Raw genomic sequence first — 16651 nt, 5'->3', positions numbered from 1 at the left:
CTGCGATGTCATTACCAGTTGACAGCAAGTGACAAAATGACCATCTTCTGATATTGATAAAAGCTGCTGGATTTTGCCGCTTAATATTCCAACACAATATTAACCAAAATACAGTATTTAAACGAGTGGGGCTGCATAGAACATATTATATTGATTTTATTTATTTTTTTTTGGTTGACTTCCCCTTTAATTTGTCTGAAAATTCTTATTCCGTCATTGCAAACAAACCAAAACCCAAAAATATTAAATGCCATCAAATTCTAGTTGCAATTTAAAAAAAACAAACAAAAACAAACTTAAAAAAAATAAATACCGATTTGATGATGATCGAGTACAGCACTATCTATATCTGTTCAACCATCTAAATTATCTGTATCTGTTTTCGGAGTGGGTATGGCATAAACCGGAAGTGGACGTGGTTTAACCGGAGGTAGGCATGGCTTAACAAAACGGGTGGGGCTTACATCAATACATTACTGTATTTTTTAAGTATGAAATAAAAAATTAAAAAAAATAGTGTGAAATTGACGTGGATTGATCACAAGTTTCTATATCTTTTGTTTATTTGTAAATTATTGATTGTTAAGGTTCCGGTGCGACCGGAGAGTGGATCCCAGAATCACAGAGGAGTAAGCGAGAGGTTTTATTCACCAAAACACGTGAATATGAACATAAAGCGCTGGACACAGCCAGGAAAAAGGTTAACAAAAGTGCTTGCAAATTGCAAGGAGGGAAATTAACACAACACAAAAAGACCCGAAGGCTACAAACCGCAAACACAAGAAAGCAACAACAACTATAGCTATGAAACACGCCACATAAAAGTGGGAACAAAAAGAGACGTAGCAAAACTTACATAGATGAAAATCGAGAATCTTGGACTATAATAATAATAATAATTAGCGAAGGCGAAAAACAGTAGAAACACTAGACGATGGCTGTGAGCAGACGGAGCAACAACCCGACAGTGGCTGCAAGGAGTCCCAGTCCTTATGAAGGCCTGATAGGTGATGCCCTGCAGGTGTGGTGCAGGGGACACGCCCCTCTCATTAATCAGGCACTGTGAGACAAGGAAAACACACTGAGAGCCCAGCAACATGACATTGATAAAGCAGCCTAATAAAGATTCAAATCAATGCTTTTGATCGCAAAATAATTATTTTTCAAAAAAGTTTTTCTATACTCGGAAAATGTGTGTACGAATAAATATTTATAGAACAGTCTGAGCATTGAGATTCACTTTTTTTTATCACAATAGTAATGGAACTATTTAGAACATGTTTTTTTTGTTTTTTGTTTTTTTAATGATTCAGAACAGGAACCTTTTTAAGTGTATGAATAAATATTTACAGCACAGTCTGAAAATGAATATTTCCTGTTTTTGATCACAATAGAACAAAGTTTTTTTTATAAACTTGGGAACATACTACTGAATACAACACATGCAGTAGGAAATAATTAACTATTATGTGAATGAACAAGAGTTGTCATAGCAAACACAGATTTCATTTTTATTATTTTGTTTTCAATGTTTTATTTCATTTTTACACTACCTAACATTATTAAAGGATGTTAAGCTGGGTGTGTAAAGCTTAATTTGCAATAGTTTTTTTATTTTTATGGACTGCAGTTGGGGGTGGGTAATATATATTGAATTGTAGTGTGTTCAGCTGTGCATGTGTGTAAGTGCTTTTCCCAGCTAAATAAAAACGAACTGAGGCAGCCAGTGTGAGACTGATGCAACACAAACCAAGCTCTGCCTTTTCAAGAGCTCTGCGGCTGCACAGTTTCAAGACAAGTTCACCATGTAACTTTGACAAACATACAAAACTAAATACGTGTGGTGTAGAAAAATAAGGACCACGAGATAATTAATTACTGTCCACGTGCCAGAAGGCGACGCCGCGTGGACAGCTCCTCTCTCACTCTCTGCCTGTCCACCTAGGTTGGCCAGGCGTCCTGATTTAGGCAGGACAGGCCAAATTTTCAGTGAAGTGTCCTGCGTCCTGCGCAACCCTAAGCAGCTCCACCCCACGTTTGTCATAACTGGTCTGTGATTGGCCAAGAGTGGCTTCAGTGAAAAATCTCGTATTGGTTCAATAAATGTAAACAAAGATCCACGTGTTGCTGACTACGCCATAACCTCGCCGTCTTGACAGCAGCGCTAGCAAGCAAAAAAAAAAAAAAAAAAAGGCAGTGCTAGGAAAAATGCCAAAACGCCGGACATCTTTGAATATCATTGAATGGACGAAAGAGCACAATTTCCTGGCCAAAAGCAGTCGAGACTCATTTAACGGTTTTAGCACTCTTTGCCGCTGTGATGTGGACGTGGTTAGGGCAAAGCAGTCATAGAACGTTACGCGGGAAGCGTAAAAGCAAGAGGTGAGCAGCAGGTGCGTCATCATTGAATACATTTTTTCCTTGTTATTTGCATTTCAAAATAAGTAACAGAAGCATGTCACTGCTTAATGGTTGAAAAACATGGTAATGTAAACTAAATAAATTGTCAAAAAGAGGTTTGACTTTTTATTGATAGGCGGAAAAATTGAAAACCTGCAGGACTCCGGCCCTCGAGAACCGGAATTGGGGAACCCTGCACTACACACTCGCACTCAAAAAATAAATGACTAAATAAATAATCAAACAACAACAACAACAACAACAAAATATATATATATATATATATATATATATATATATATATATATATATATATATATATATATTTACTACATAGTTACACAAACATGATTTATAAACTATGGAAAACTTTATTGTTCATGAAAACACACCGCGAGTCTGATATACAGTATTCCCTCATTTTCCACTGAAGTTAGGTTTCAAAAAATACCCACGATAAATGAAATGAATGAAGTAGTTATAGCTTTATGTTTTACATTTATTATAAATGTTATATGGCTCCAAAATCCCTTACCACACAGTTTATACACTTTTCTCAATGAGTCATTTACATCTTGTCACATTTCTCTCTGGTTTAAACATTCTCAATGTTCAAACCGTCATACATTTTATAAAATAGGTATATTACTGTAAAAAAAAAAAAAAAAAAAAAAAATGCATGAAAAATTGAACTAAGCAAATCAGTGAAACAGCGAGGACGTGTCGCAAACGGTGCCGGGCGAACATGTCAGCTGCGTGACGTCACTCCCGCGGCAATTTGAAAGCACGTACGGATTATTATTTTTTTTTTCACTCACTCGCTCACTCACTCACGGAAGCTTACATGTGTGAATGAGTGAGTGAAAAAAAAAAATCCGTGCGTGTTCCTGGTCTATCTGCACTGACACCGTACCCTGCGTCATTCTTCTATCTGGATTTCATACCTCTATATGAGAGAGAACATGCTGGTTCCAATATGAGCTTCCAGAGAAGGCAATTGTATACTAGAACTACCATGCATCAATGAGCTGTTCTCTTGGTGTTTTGCTTTGGTTAGGCATAAGTGTGCTCGCTGCTTATCCTGTCTTATTACGATGCCAAGATGAGGCAACTGCTTGCAGAACACCTGTACAAGTACTCTCCTACTTGCAGAGAATTTTGCATCCAAATTTGTTGTCAATATTCTGTTGTTCCTGTTAATCAGACCATCAAGGATATAGTAAACAAGGACACTCAAACCTCCAACAAAAGTATCCCTGGTCATTTCATTCTCAGGTCATTGAATGGATTGCAGTTGGAGTGAAATATTAGGTGTTTTACTAGTTATTTTTGTAATGCGGAAGTAATACGCCCAGTTCAGTAAAACCCCGCCTCTCACCGTGTGATTGCCGCGCCCCCGATGAGCCGACTGCACTCTGATGTTGTAGCTCTGCGTTTGAGCTCTCCTCTGAGTACGCCACACAACTTGTCGCAAGCCAGTTCTTCAATAATCATTTGAAACAAAACGGCTCCTTGCAGAAATCGTGGAGGAGGAGGAGAGGAGAGAGAAGAAGAGAGAGGAAAGGAAGAGGAAAAAAAATAATAAACCTGGGCTGGTTTCAAACCAGTGACTTGTTGTTTACAGAACAAGCACACTAACCACTATAATATTCGTTCACTAAGGTTCAGCAGTGCAAAGGTTTTACTTGTAGTTTAGACAAGTCTCAGACAGAAAATGGGATTTTAAGACAGCCAATTGTCATTACACTTTGGCATTGCAAATGTGAAGGATAATTGATTGTTTTGAATTCATTTGGACAGAATGTTAACTTATAAAGGCTACTTTTGTCACTATGCCATGGAGGTCTCAGAGAAAGTGGGCATGCGTTTAGTCCACAGAGGCGGTGCGGGGGTGGGTCCGCAACTTATGATGTCATAAAGTGAGCACTGGACAGGGGCTGGTGCTTGGAGAGCAGAATGACCTCGAATTTCTCATAGAGGGGCGAATTGAGCAAAACACCACTTCTGTCATGTTTTTGGTGAGGATTTAGCATTTTAACATGGCTAAAAGATCCAAAAAGGGTTAGGGTTAGGGGTTAGATTTTAATTCTTCATGTTGCTGTCCCTTTAAGACAGGGTGGTGCTGTCCAAACTAGCCATGTTGCATGCTTGTGTCACTCGCGATTTAATATCAGAAATAGAACCAAACTCTGTGAATCACCAAACTCTGTGACTCACTTAGCGATACTGCTACTGGTGCCCTTATTGATATGCATCCATTCACTAGCAGTGACTCTGTAAGGCCAGTTAGGCTCGACTCTGACTCCCTCCTAGATGAGCTTCTCATCCGAGAACCCGGACAGCACCCAGAGGAAACTCATTTCTACCGCTTGCATCCAGGATCTTGTTCTTTCTGTCTTGTTCTTTCTGTCTTTCTGTCTTCACCATGACAGACCAAGACAGAATCTGCATTATTGCAAATGCCTCACCGATGCGCCTGTTGATCTCTTGCTCCATACTAACCTCACTCATGAAAAAGACCCCAAGATAATTTAACCTACACTTGGTACAGCATCTCATCCCAACCCTGAAGGGGGCTCACCACCGTTTTTCAACTGGGGGCCATGGTCTCAGATTTGGAGGTGCTGATTTTTATCCCAACCACATCACATTTAGCTGTGAACCGCTCCAGTTAGAGTTGGAAATTGCAACCAGCAGTAGCACCATCATCATCACCAGCATCATCTGCAAATAGCAGAGATGTAATATTGAGGCCACCAAACCGGACACCCTCAACGCCTTGGCTGCATCAAGAACTGCCTCCCGCCTCCTCAGTGGCATGTACCCCCATTGTACATGGTCTCTGGGTAGTTGAGTGGTTACGGTCACTTTTGATGCAGGCGGCGTGGGTTCGCTTTCCCACCTGGGAGACCATGTTTGTATGTGTGAGTGAGTGTACTTAAAAACAACAACCAAAAATAATATACTGTATCTGTAGCCATTTAAGGCTGTACTATGTTGTTGGGCTTTGAGTGTGTGTTTTAAATTTGGTAGTTTGAGGGTCCACACTGCTTTCAAAAAACAGTCTTTCATTTGATATTGTTTAATTACAGCTCAGATTGTGTAGGCCTGTTACCACATGTGTTTGTCCGGTCTCGTTTGCTTGTTAGACAATCTGTTTGTTTTGTTGTTGTTGTCTGACATCTTTCGAAAGATGGGACATTATAAATGGGATATTCTGCCTTCTCCATCAACTTCTTTCTCCTCTTCTCACTCCATCCTCACCTCATCTCTGGTTCATATGTTGCATATGGCTCATGTTTTAAGATGAATAAATATATTTTGAGTGTACTCTGTCGGCCAAGTGTTTTTGCAGCTTTGAGATCGGCAATACATACATTTTTGTCAAATGAATGAAACCAGTTCAAATCAAGGCAAGCCAGTGGTCTAGTGGTAGAGTGTCCACTCTCTGATTGGGAGATCGTGGGTTCAATCCCCGCCTGGAACACGCCGAAAGACTATAAAAATTTAAGTCGTTTGCCTCCCTGCTTGATACCCCAGCATATGGGTTGGAATTGGAGGTTTAGATCACCAAATGGTCCCTGAAAAATTGTAATTGTAATTGAAACATTGTAAAATGTGCTAAAGTTTGTTTATACATTAACAAATGTCAAAGTGAATATGTTAATTTGGTTAAAAGTAAACAAATTAATTTGGTTCGGTAACTAAAATGTTAAGAAAATATTTTGGATCAAGGCAATAAATTAAGGTTGATTCAAGTGAAGAATTATTGTTTACATCAACATGAAATAATCAGGTCATACGAAGTACGAAATATTTGACTTCACAGAATTAGTTTCTGTGAAGTCAAATATTTAATATGTGATATCTGGACATCTTCTTTTTTTTTTTTTTTTTTTTTTTTTTTTTGATTAAGCGGGGTTGTAATTTTTACAGTGAAGGCGGAAATGTTCTTTCATTGCGAATGCTCACTAACCAGAAATACGGTGGAAACTGTAAATACATCATCGGAAATCAGAAATACCTCAAATTATAATACGTTTCCTTTAAACATAAATAAAATTTGTATTTATAAATACAATTACTGAACCTTTTCCAATGACAAATACACATTTTGCCATTAACTTAATCATGTAGAAAAAGACTTAAAGGCAACACAACTAGTATACTGTACAGTACAACTGTTTTTATAATAATAATAATTATTATTATTATTATTATTATTATTATTATTATTATTATTATTATTATTATTATTATTATTATTATTAAATTTACCAATTAAGTTAACAAGGGTTTAGATGGATGGGAACTGTCTGGTGGGTTCGTTATGGCTACTACTGCCAATTTTGCCAGGCTAAGGAGGATCCCCTCCCCTTCTTACCCCCTCCTGGTACTTCGGCCTTTCTTACCATGACATTGCCCACACTCATGGTTGACAAGCGGCCACATTAGTGGACTATTTGAAAGGAAGAGTCATTTTTGGTGTGTAGGCATAGCTAGCTTGCTAATTACACGTCGCAAAAAATTGCAAAACTGATTTGTTAAAAAAAACAATTTAACACTATGGGCCCTATTTTCATGCCCAGTGCAAGTCTAGCGCAAACAGTGCGCATGGGTGGTGTTTTCTTTCTTTTAGCATTTTACTACAATAACAGAGATAGAAGAAGGTGTTCTCACCGTTGTGGGAGGGAATGCAGCCGACTCCCAGGCAACTAAAGCAGCTCTCCTCATTATTCAATTTATCCTAACTGCAGAGAGAGACGCACAGTCTACATGAAGGAAGGACTCACTTGTAGTCCATGCTGAAGATCGGCGTATGCAAAGTGTATTTACAGTAAAAATGAACAGCAAGATAATCTCCACTTTAATGTAGTCGTCTGCATGTGACATAGGCAATTGGAAACCACGTTGCAACCCCAATCGTATGTTTATGTCACTCCGTTAGCTCCTCTCCTATTGAAGGTGCTTGTCTGAAGTCGCTGTGATCCATCCATCCATTTTCTTGACCGCTTATTCCTCACAGGGGTCGCGGGGGGTGCTGGCGCCTATCTCAGTTGGCTTTGGGCAGTAGGCGGGGGACACCCTGGACTGGTTGCCAGCCAATCGCAGGGAAGTCGCTGTGATGCCGCTCTAAAATAGATTTTATTTTTTTATTTTTTAAAGAGACACCCCTCTGCTTCACCTTACCACCCAGCAACATTCCACACATTCCACATTCCACATACACAATGAATGGGTTCGTCGACTGCACGCTGTACCCTGCTAACTGCAGTGGGAAAAGGGCTTTAGTAAAGGATCTTCCCTGTCTCTTTTTACTCGTAATTACACCGCATCTACATCTAGTGCAGCTCAATCCTGCCTGGCACGCACCTGCACAACATGAAGGCGAGAAATTCTAAATTCTGATTTGCCTGAATACTGAAGAAAAACAAAAACACACGCACACAATTGATTCCACAAGGGGAATATTCCACAAGGGGGCACAAATACCCCAGAACAAGTGGCCATAATTAAATGTCATGATGCCAACGTAAAACCATTTCACACCACTTTATTTTATTTTACTTTTATTTTGTTCATAGGATGCCAAAGAAACAGCGTCCTCTGGGAACATACTGTATTGCACATATAGTTGAGCTTGAAAGTTGACATACCCTAGAGCAGGGGTGTGCAACCCTGGTCTTCGATAGCCGCAACACAGGTGAGGATCATTATCAGGCTCCTCCAGAGCTTGTTGATGAGCTGATCATAACATCACCTGTGTTGGAGGAGGGAGACATCTAAAGGGTTAGGGGTTGCCTACCCCTGACCTAGGGGTATGTAAAGTTATGAGCACACTGTATGGTGATTTAAAAAAAAAAAAAAAAAAGTCTTAATGCCCATAAAATCCGAAATACTGTTGCAATTGTTTTGATATTTTCAAAGGTTGAAGTCGACATGATTAGAGAGAGATGTGCATTTGAGATATATCATTAAGCCACATTTAGCTTTTGTGCGTTCACAGTTATGCTAGTAAGTATACATACCTCAAGGGTATGTAAACTTTGAAGCACAACTGTACCAGAAACTACCCATGGTCAGCCCTGATCCTTCTGTGAGCAGATCAGGGTGGAAATATCACACTAAACATAATTCAAATCAAAGTTAGTGCTTCTGGGTCACTGTGACAGTGGTCCAGATGTTGTTCTTTGTACAAACCACAATAAAACTATCAGCATGATCACATCCTGAAGCTGTCATAGTTAAGGCATGATTGGCAAAGTTTCAAGGTTAATTTAAGTGAGGCAATAAGAAATGTGCTTCAAATGATGATTGATGTGGTGTTGGACTTTGTGAATGATTTCCAAGAGGAACAAGAGTTTCACAAACCAAACCCCACTGAACAAATGTTGAGTCATTTTTGTGTCTTAATAAATGTAATACTCCTCAGGTTAATAAGGCAGAATTTTATTGGTCATATTCTGTGCAAAAGCTAGAAAGCATATAATTTTGTGGCAAAACTTTGTCAGCCTCACATTCACTCTCTGAGAAAATGTACTTTGGTTCTAATGATGGGTATTATCCTACTTTCTAAAATGATGATGGCCTTTCTTGACAAAAATGCACTCACATTTGCACAGATTGCACTCAGCCTTCACACCAAAAAATGCCAAATCCCATTTCCTGACATGTTTTCCCCAGACTGTCCACAAATATCATAACAACCACAATTCTGTAGCTATTATGGAGAAGACTGCATGTGGAGAAACGCATTGTATTGTATCTCTATCTGTCAGTACATATGTTTTTCTCCTTGTTCTTTCCACCAGCCTCTCGCTCCCATTCTCTCAGCCTCTCTTTCCACACTGCTGGGTTTTAATCACTGCTGTAATTGGCAACTCCCTGCTGTGAGCATACACCACACACACATACACATATGCGCTTGCCGCCTAGCTGCTGCAAATCCCTCTGGCAGTGTATGCATATGTGTGTGCGGTGGGGGTAGGAGAGGGAGATATGGGCAGATAAGAATAATGAAAGGAGGAGAGTTTTAGAACTGCAGGCCAACTCACCAACTCAACAATCTGTCTGCTGTGAGGAAGTGGAACGCTGCAGCCAAATAGTAATTATCTCTGTGGAAAAAAAGACATGGCTGAAGATTTATTGTGGAAGCCCGCATTGTTGTGCAGTTGCTCGAGAACCTGATGTTCATTTAACTTATTTGAACGGATAATTAAAATTGTCCAAATATGTCACATACTGAGAAGCAAGTCTAGATTGAATAATAAATACACAAATAAATGGGAGCTGAGGAGGAAACTGCAATTTGCACCAAAAACCTGAGCATTCTGAATGATTGAAACGGTTTTCTCTCATCAAATAGAGAGCTTTACAAACTTTTAAAGCTTAATATTGACGTGTTTTTACTGATTTGGATACGAGGTGGACTCATCAATTACATGTTTAAAGAATACTGTTCTTTGAAAAACAACAACAACAACAACTACTACAGTATCTACTATATATTTCATTGTGAACTGATGATGCAAGGTAAAGCAACATCCTAACTTTTTTTTTACATAGCTTGACAGCTTTCACAGCTGCCCCAAATTAACAGCATTGGTAAATAAATACCAACAACGTTTTTATGCCTCTGTAATATAAACAACAGTACTGTATACAGTATATCTGCTTTTTAACAAAAATATTAATTTAATGCGAAAATACAACCCCTGTGAGGAATACAAAATATTTATTAATTCATCCATCCATTTTCTTGACCGCTTATTCCTCACAAGGGTCGCAGGGGTGCTGGTGTCTATCCCAGCTGGCTTCGGGCAGTAGGCGGGGTACACCCTGAACTGGTTGCTAGCCAATTGCAGGACAACCTTGCTCCGCAAGCTGAATTCTCGAGGTATTTGTGAGTTCACAACCTCCTGAGAATACATCCTGTACCCATAGAAATCATATAAGACTAGATGTCTCATCCGTGCTGCTGGTCAATGGAATCAAACATCCGCACTGCGCGGCCATCTTGCCACAGTTACCTCGCCCCGCCACTCTCATTCATTACTATGTGTTTTTATCATACATGTTCTCAAAATAGCGGTTTACCAAAAATCAACTGATTATTGAGCAGCTTAGTTTATAAGCGTAGTATTTATTCTACATACGTGTTAATAATAAATCCTCCCTTTTTAAAGCAAGTTCCCACTTCCTCCTCCTATCTGCGTTTGTCATGTTTCGGTTTTGGGGGCGTTTGGTTTTGGTTTAGTTTTCTGTGTTTACATTGTATTTTGTCCGGTTTTGTCTCCTCTAGTCTAGTTGATCTCGTCCACCTGTGTGTGTCTCCCCTCCCCGTATGTGTGACCTAATTAGTTCCCTCTGCCTGCTGTGTTTCCCAGATGTGTCTTGTTAGTGTTTTGTTAGTGTATTTAGTCAGTGGTGTTTGTTCACGCGGTGTGGTAGCATTGTCTTGTCTTGTCCAGTTGAGGTGTGCTAAGCTGTATTGGTAGCTTCTACGTCTAGTCAAGTTTCTCAACGTCTGGTCAAGTTTCTCTACGTCTGGTCAAGTGTCTCACCTCCAAGCCCAGTGTCTCTCTCGTCCTGCCAAGTCTGTCCACGTCATGCCCAGTCTTCTCACGTTATAAAGTTCCTTATATTGTCCTTTCTGTTTGTCTCCCTGCCGTGTTTCTCCGCCTTTGGGTCCATCCACCGTACTCCACACATCGTGACAGCGTTTTTGGGAAACCTTAAAATCTAAAAAAAATAAAATAAATTATCCAGTTGAATTATTGTCATATTTTTAACCCATATTCCATTTTACAACAAGGACACGCCTAAAAAAAAGACTAGAATAGATTAGATTAGACAAGACAATATAATAGAAAATAGGCAGCTTTATTCACTTTAAAATAATAATTATCAACAATAATCTTTCATTAAAAAAAAACATGTTTCTAAACATTAAACAAACATTTCCATCAATATCTTACAGATGAAATGTCACCCCCACAAGCTCTTGTTTGCAAAGCGCGACGAATGCTGCATCCATACACCTGGCATTTTAACAGCAAGCTCCTGTAGAAATCACAAGGCAAGTTGTAACAGCAAACAAATGGTTAATGCTTTGCAATTTAAGTTATTTTTAAATCAGTAAGAAATTCTACCTCTCAGTATGCAAAATTGCTGGTGTAACTTAATATTGTGTCTGATTCGCCATTTTGGTTTTCTTACACGATAGCAATCCCATTCCCTTTTATCAAATTAACAAATAATGTAGTCTCAGGTTGTCACAGTTTGACTCTAAACCAAAGACGTGTGTGATGCGACGGTGAGACAGCAACACTATTTTGTTGATCGCAGTGTGTATGGATGTGCATGAAGTGGACTGATGAGTCTGTGTTATTGTAGCGGCAATAAATATAGCACGATAGTCGAAATGGTTCAGTGTTATGAAGCATTTGCCAAGAATCAGTGTGGTGAGTCACTGCTTCACCACTGCTTTCTGTAGCACAGAAGCTATTGGTTAGATGCCATGGGACGGGAACGCGCAACTGAGGGGCAAAAGGGCGGAAGCGCAAGCACTGAGATACGGCCCACACATCGCAATCAGAAACCGGAAACAGCGCTAATGTGTGAAACCCAGAAGTCCGAAGTCCCACCTCCTCTGTGGCATATACCCCATTGTGTTGAAATGGTTCAGTGCTTCGAGGCATTTGACACAATTTAGTGTGACATTTGGTGGACAAAATTATATTGCATTTACATTCAGCAACAGGGCAAAGCGTCAAACTAAGGCATTGTTGTGTCAGTTTTAAATGAAACATTGTAACGCTTGTGCAATAGGAAACTGATGATGGTATTTGAATAAAATTATTGTGACACTGGAACGGGGATTTGCATGTTTCAATAAAAACAAAGTCATTTCTGCAGCATTTGGCTTCCTACGACCTGTCCAGCATTGGAGAAGATCCTTTCGGTGATTTTATTTATATTATGAATCGGTCTATATCGTGTGTGAATGAATGCCTACGAAATGTGCAATTGCAAATTAATATACGGTAATAATCTAACTTCACCTCCACTATGTCATGTCTGGGGTCACGCCAGGGTTAAGTTTGAGTTCATGACCTGTTAAGTTGGGTTCATGACCGTGAGGTTAAGTGTCTGTTTTGTACTGATGTAAAAAGTGTCTGTTTTGAACTGATGTAACTAGCATCTGCTTTCAACTGGTTTTATGCTATGTGATGTTATGTGAAGTCAAGGGCTATGTGACGTCAAGAATCTTTAATCCCTTTACCTAGTCAAACAGCCAATTAGATAATTCCATGTCAGTCCTGTTACCCACATGTCTAGCCACAACCAATCAGATCGATTCCTTGTCTATATAAGCCTCCTGAGAAGTGTGTGTCTTTGTCAGATTATTACTTGTTACCACCGTCTTTCTGTGCAACTCTCTTTGTTTCTCGTCTAGTCAAATTTGTTCCATGCCTCTCGATATGAATAAGTAGTTAAAATCTTATTTGTGTCTGCGCTTTGAGATCCAACCCCAAGCACAAGACACACTATATAAAAAAAATAGGGAGTTTACTAGAAAAAAAAACTACTAAAGTGTTCAATAATATTGTAAATTTTACAAAGGAGTTTTGGGTACATTTTACCAATTTAGAGATTTTTATTTTTATTTTTTTAAAGTTACTCTAGTGTTGAGGAGCAAACTCATAACCTTCAGCTTTGTAGACAGATACGCTACCATGTGAGTCATATCAGTCTTGCTATTTGCCATGATAGGCTAAAGGCCCAGAGATACACCAATCCGACGTCAGGAGTCGGACAGCATTGCGCCGACGGCGGAACGTCAGATCGAGTTGGAATACATCTTGGAGGAGGCGTTTCCAGCAAATTCGCCATGTTGTATCGGCGTCGGGGCATTTGATCACTGTGATTGGCTGTTATCTAGCGAATCAGCGCACGGGGCAAGAAGAGGAAGTGATAAACGCGGATAAACAGTACTCAACTCAACTTTATGTTTTTTCAGGACAGGACACATGAATATCAAAGTCCCCCATGAAGAGTATATGATCATATTTCAGCATGATTTCGGAAAGACGATTTGCAAAGTCCTCAGTGTATTTTGGAGGCCGATAAATGACAGCACAGCACAGTGAAAGCTTGGCCGACTTCAAAGAAGGTGGCTTCAAAGCTGTTGATCGCTGTGGTAAATAGACATCGTTTACATTTAAATTTGTTTTTAAAATAGTCGCCGTTCCACCACCTTGGCCCAACGTCCTCGGAGCGTCCAAGTAAGCACAGATAGGTGGTATAGTAATTCAATGATAGCGGTGGAATCACCGGTGACAGTCCAGGTCTCCGTCAGGCAGAGGAAATCCAAGTTGTTGGACAGGAAAAACTCCCTCAAAATAAACGTTTTGTTTGTCGATGACAACCCATTTAACAGCGCAATCTTGTGGGAGCAGCAGGGGTGCATGCCTCTTCCATCCAGCGGTCTCGAGGAAGCTCCTTCAGAAGCTGGAGGTCGTCACCGTGTTCCAAAATGCACAGCGCAGCACGGCCAATACTTTTCGGGTGAGCTGACAATCGGTAACAGCCAGGAGTCGATAAGGTCCAGGATACGCCACAACGGAGTACATCCATGCATTCGGGAACAAGCATGGGACGAAACTTGTTCCAGTGACCATTTTAGCTTCACCAGCTGGCCGCCGTGTTTACCCTGTGGAGGAAGCGCATGAACGCGGAAGAGGTCGTCATTTTTCTACGTGACGTGCCGACGTCTGGGCCGAAGCCACAGGGATAGGCCTCGGTAACATTTGGCCAACGTCAGATTGGTGTATCTAGGCCTTAATACATTTCTGGTGACTAAATGCACTAAACGTTCTGGTACTTTTCACCGTGCAAAGAACGTACTATCAGCGTTCCGGTACGCTTGAAAATGCATGTTTTGATCCCAAAAAGCTGTTCCGGCGAGCGGCGCTCTATCCACAGACTTACATATAGTTTGGAAATCCTGCTCTCATCACATCACCATGCGCACGCTTAATCCAACCGTCATACAGATTTCTCGTCTGTGAGTGAAGCACGCATACGTCATTCAAGTTGCCCGCTGTGATGCTAGCCAACCAGAACGTGTGTACAACCATAGCTCTTGAGTTAAGACAATTAAATGAAAACGATACCATGCTATCCTGGCTCAAAGCTTCAAAAAAAGACCATGGTCAGACTGAGGTGGATTCGCAAGCGGACGTAATGAATAACCATGGCATGCTGAAGCGAAAAGTGAAGCTGGCGGAGGCATTGCCACACCAACAGTAAGTTGGATATTGTACTTTGACTTTTCCGCTGCAAAATACCGCAGTGTGGGACATATGATTGTACCAATAAATATAAAATAAGTGTGGGAGAAGCTCTAAATGCAGATTTCATCAGTAAGAATGTGAATATAAATGTTCTCTCATAAGGTATTTGTCCGAGTGCTCAAAGATTGGACTGTATCATCAGAACCAGTTATCAGAACCATCAACAATGAAATGAAAGCAAAGCACACAAGAAAAAACAATCACCTTGAAATGTAAACCTAACTTCTGTAATTAAGTCATCATTCACAATATTGAGATAATAATCTGAATGGTTGATTCAACCAATGAAGTTCGTTATTTGCTAGGCTCTCATTATCCCAGACGGGAATCCTAGCTTAAAACAATGGGGGGGGAAAAAGTATATTATATAGCGGGGCTCACCAATTCCGGTCCTCGAGGTCCAGAATCTTGCAAATGAAGAAAGCATAAAATGTTAAAAAAAACAGACAAAAAAACCTGTTTGCCAGTGTAATCAAATGCACATTTTCCTTGAGTTTCCCCTTTTCATGATTGACTTCTCAGTAAAGCATCTACGGCCCACTTCCAATCATTCCTCTTTTCACTAGCTATGGCACTTTGAAAACAAAAGAAAACATTATTAACTTCACCTCCACTATGTCATGTCTGGGGTCACGCCCAGACCAACAGACCTGATCCGAAAGATCAGGATCGTTATCAGGAATGCTGATGAGCTGATTGTGTGAATCAGGTGTGCTAGTGGGTGGAAACATCTAAAACCTGCAAGACTCTGGACCTCGAGGACCAGAATCTTGCAGGTTTTAGATGTTTCTGCCTACCAACAGACCTGATACTAAAGATCAGGATCGTTATCAGGCATGCTGATGACCTGATGGTATGAGGCAGGTATTTTAGTGGGTGGAAACATCTAAAACAGGGGTGGTGAGATCCGGTCCTTGAGGGCCGCAGTCCTGCAGGTTTTGGATATTTCCCTTCTTCAACACAGCTGATTCATGATCAGCTCATCAGCAAGCTCTGCAGAAGCCTGATAACGAGCCTGTTAATTGGAATCAGCTGTACTTTGAGTAGGGAAATCTATCAAACCTGCAGGACTCCGGCCTTCGAGGACCGCAGTTTGCCACCCGTGATCTAAAACCTGCAGGACTCTTTATCTCAAGGACCAGAATGAATATATACAGTGGTACCTCTACTTACCAAATTAATTGGTTCTGGAAGAAAGTTCTTTTTTTTTTGTTTTTTTTTTTTTTTTTTGTTTTTTTTTTTTTTGAAGAGCTCAGAATTGTTCATTCGGTAGTCTTACCGATTCAACGTCTTGTCATCATTGCTCTTTTCCTTTTTTTTTTTTTTTTTTTTTTTTTTTTTTTTTTTTTGTGTGTGTGTATGTGTGCGTGCGTTTGCGTGCGTGCGTTTGCGTGCGTGCGTGCGTTTGCGTGTGTTTGCGTGCGTGCGTGCAAATACGTATAAATTTATACTCATTCATTCACCTAAAACCTTATAAATATCCCATTACCCTTCGCCTTAACCAGGTACTTCAGAATCTTGCCAGAGTCGTGAGATTTAAATGGTCAGGAGACCAGAGAAAAGGTCAGAAAAAAAAGAAATAAAGAGAAAAGAAAGGTAAATCAAAGTGACATCCAGCACCGACCAAACACTTCCTGCCTTCCCCATGATTACAAAATCAAAGTCTTACGCCAACCCCGGAAGCCTCTAAATTCCAGCAAATTTAGCGAGATCTCAAGAGCCCAGAGGAAAAACTAAAGAGAGGAAGGAGGGAAGGATCGATAAGGCAGAGTGAGATCAATAGAAGCCAGTACATCCAATCCATCAAAGTGAAGTCCAGCACCAACAAGACCCCTCCTGCGTGGTTACAAAACCGGAGTCTTATGCCAACCCCAGAAACCTCATACTTCTAA

The 16651-nt window shown here is 40.2% G+C and overlaps 1 long non-coding RNA gene across 3 annotated transcripts; it reads right to left on the bottom strand.

Annotated features, from left to right (window-relative positions):
- Positions 1 to 778: 778 nt before the first annotated feature.
- LOC144022844 (uncharacterized) lies at positions 779 to 15482 on the bottom strand. 3 transcript variants are annotated; one of them, XR_013284414.1, is made up of 4 exons: positions 11379 to 15482; positions 10965 to 11142; positions 9456 to 9515; positions 779 to 1060 (listed from the first exon to the last, which is right to left on the bottom strand). It is a non-coding gene; the product is annotated as an uncharacterized LOC144022844 (long non-coding RNA). The 3 variants fall into 3 exon arrangements; XR_013284415.1 differs by lacking the exon at positions 779 to 1060 and adding an exon at positions 7251 to 7533; XR_013284413.1 differs by lacking the exon at positions 779 to 1060 and having other exon boundaries at positions 9369 to 9515.
- Between the last annotated feature and the right edge of the window lie 1169 nt (positions 15483 to 16651).

Source organism: Festucalex cinctus, chromosome 7, assembly GCF_051991245.1.
Source record: "Festucalex cinctus isolate MCC-2025b chromosome 7, RoL_Fcin_1.0, whole genome shotgun sequence".
In the NCBI taxonomy this organism is placed as follows: domain Eukaryota; kingdom Metazoa; phylum Chordata; class Actinopteri; order Syngnathiformes; family Syngnathidae; genus Festucalex; species Festucalex cinctus.
The sequence above is the reverse complement of the archived record's forward strand: the minus strand, read 5'-3'. Positions and strand labels throughout refer to the sequence as shown.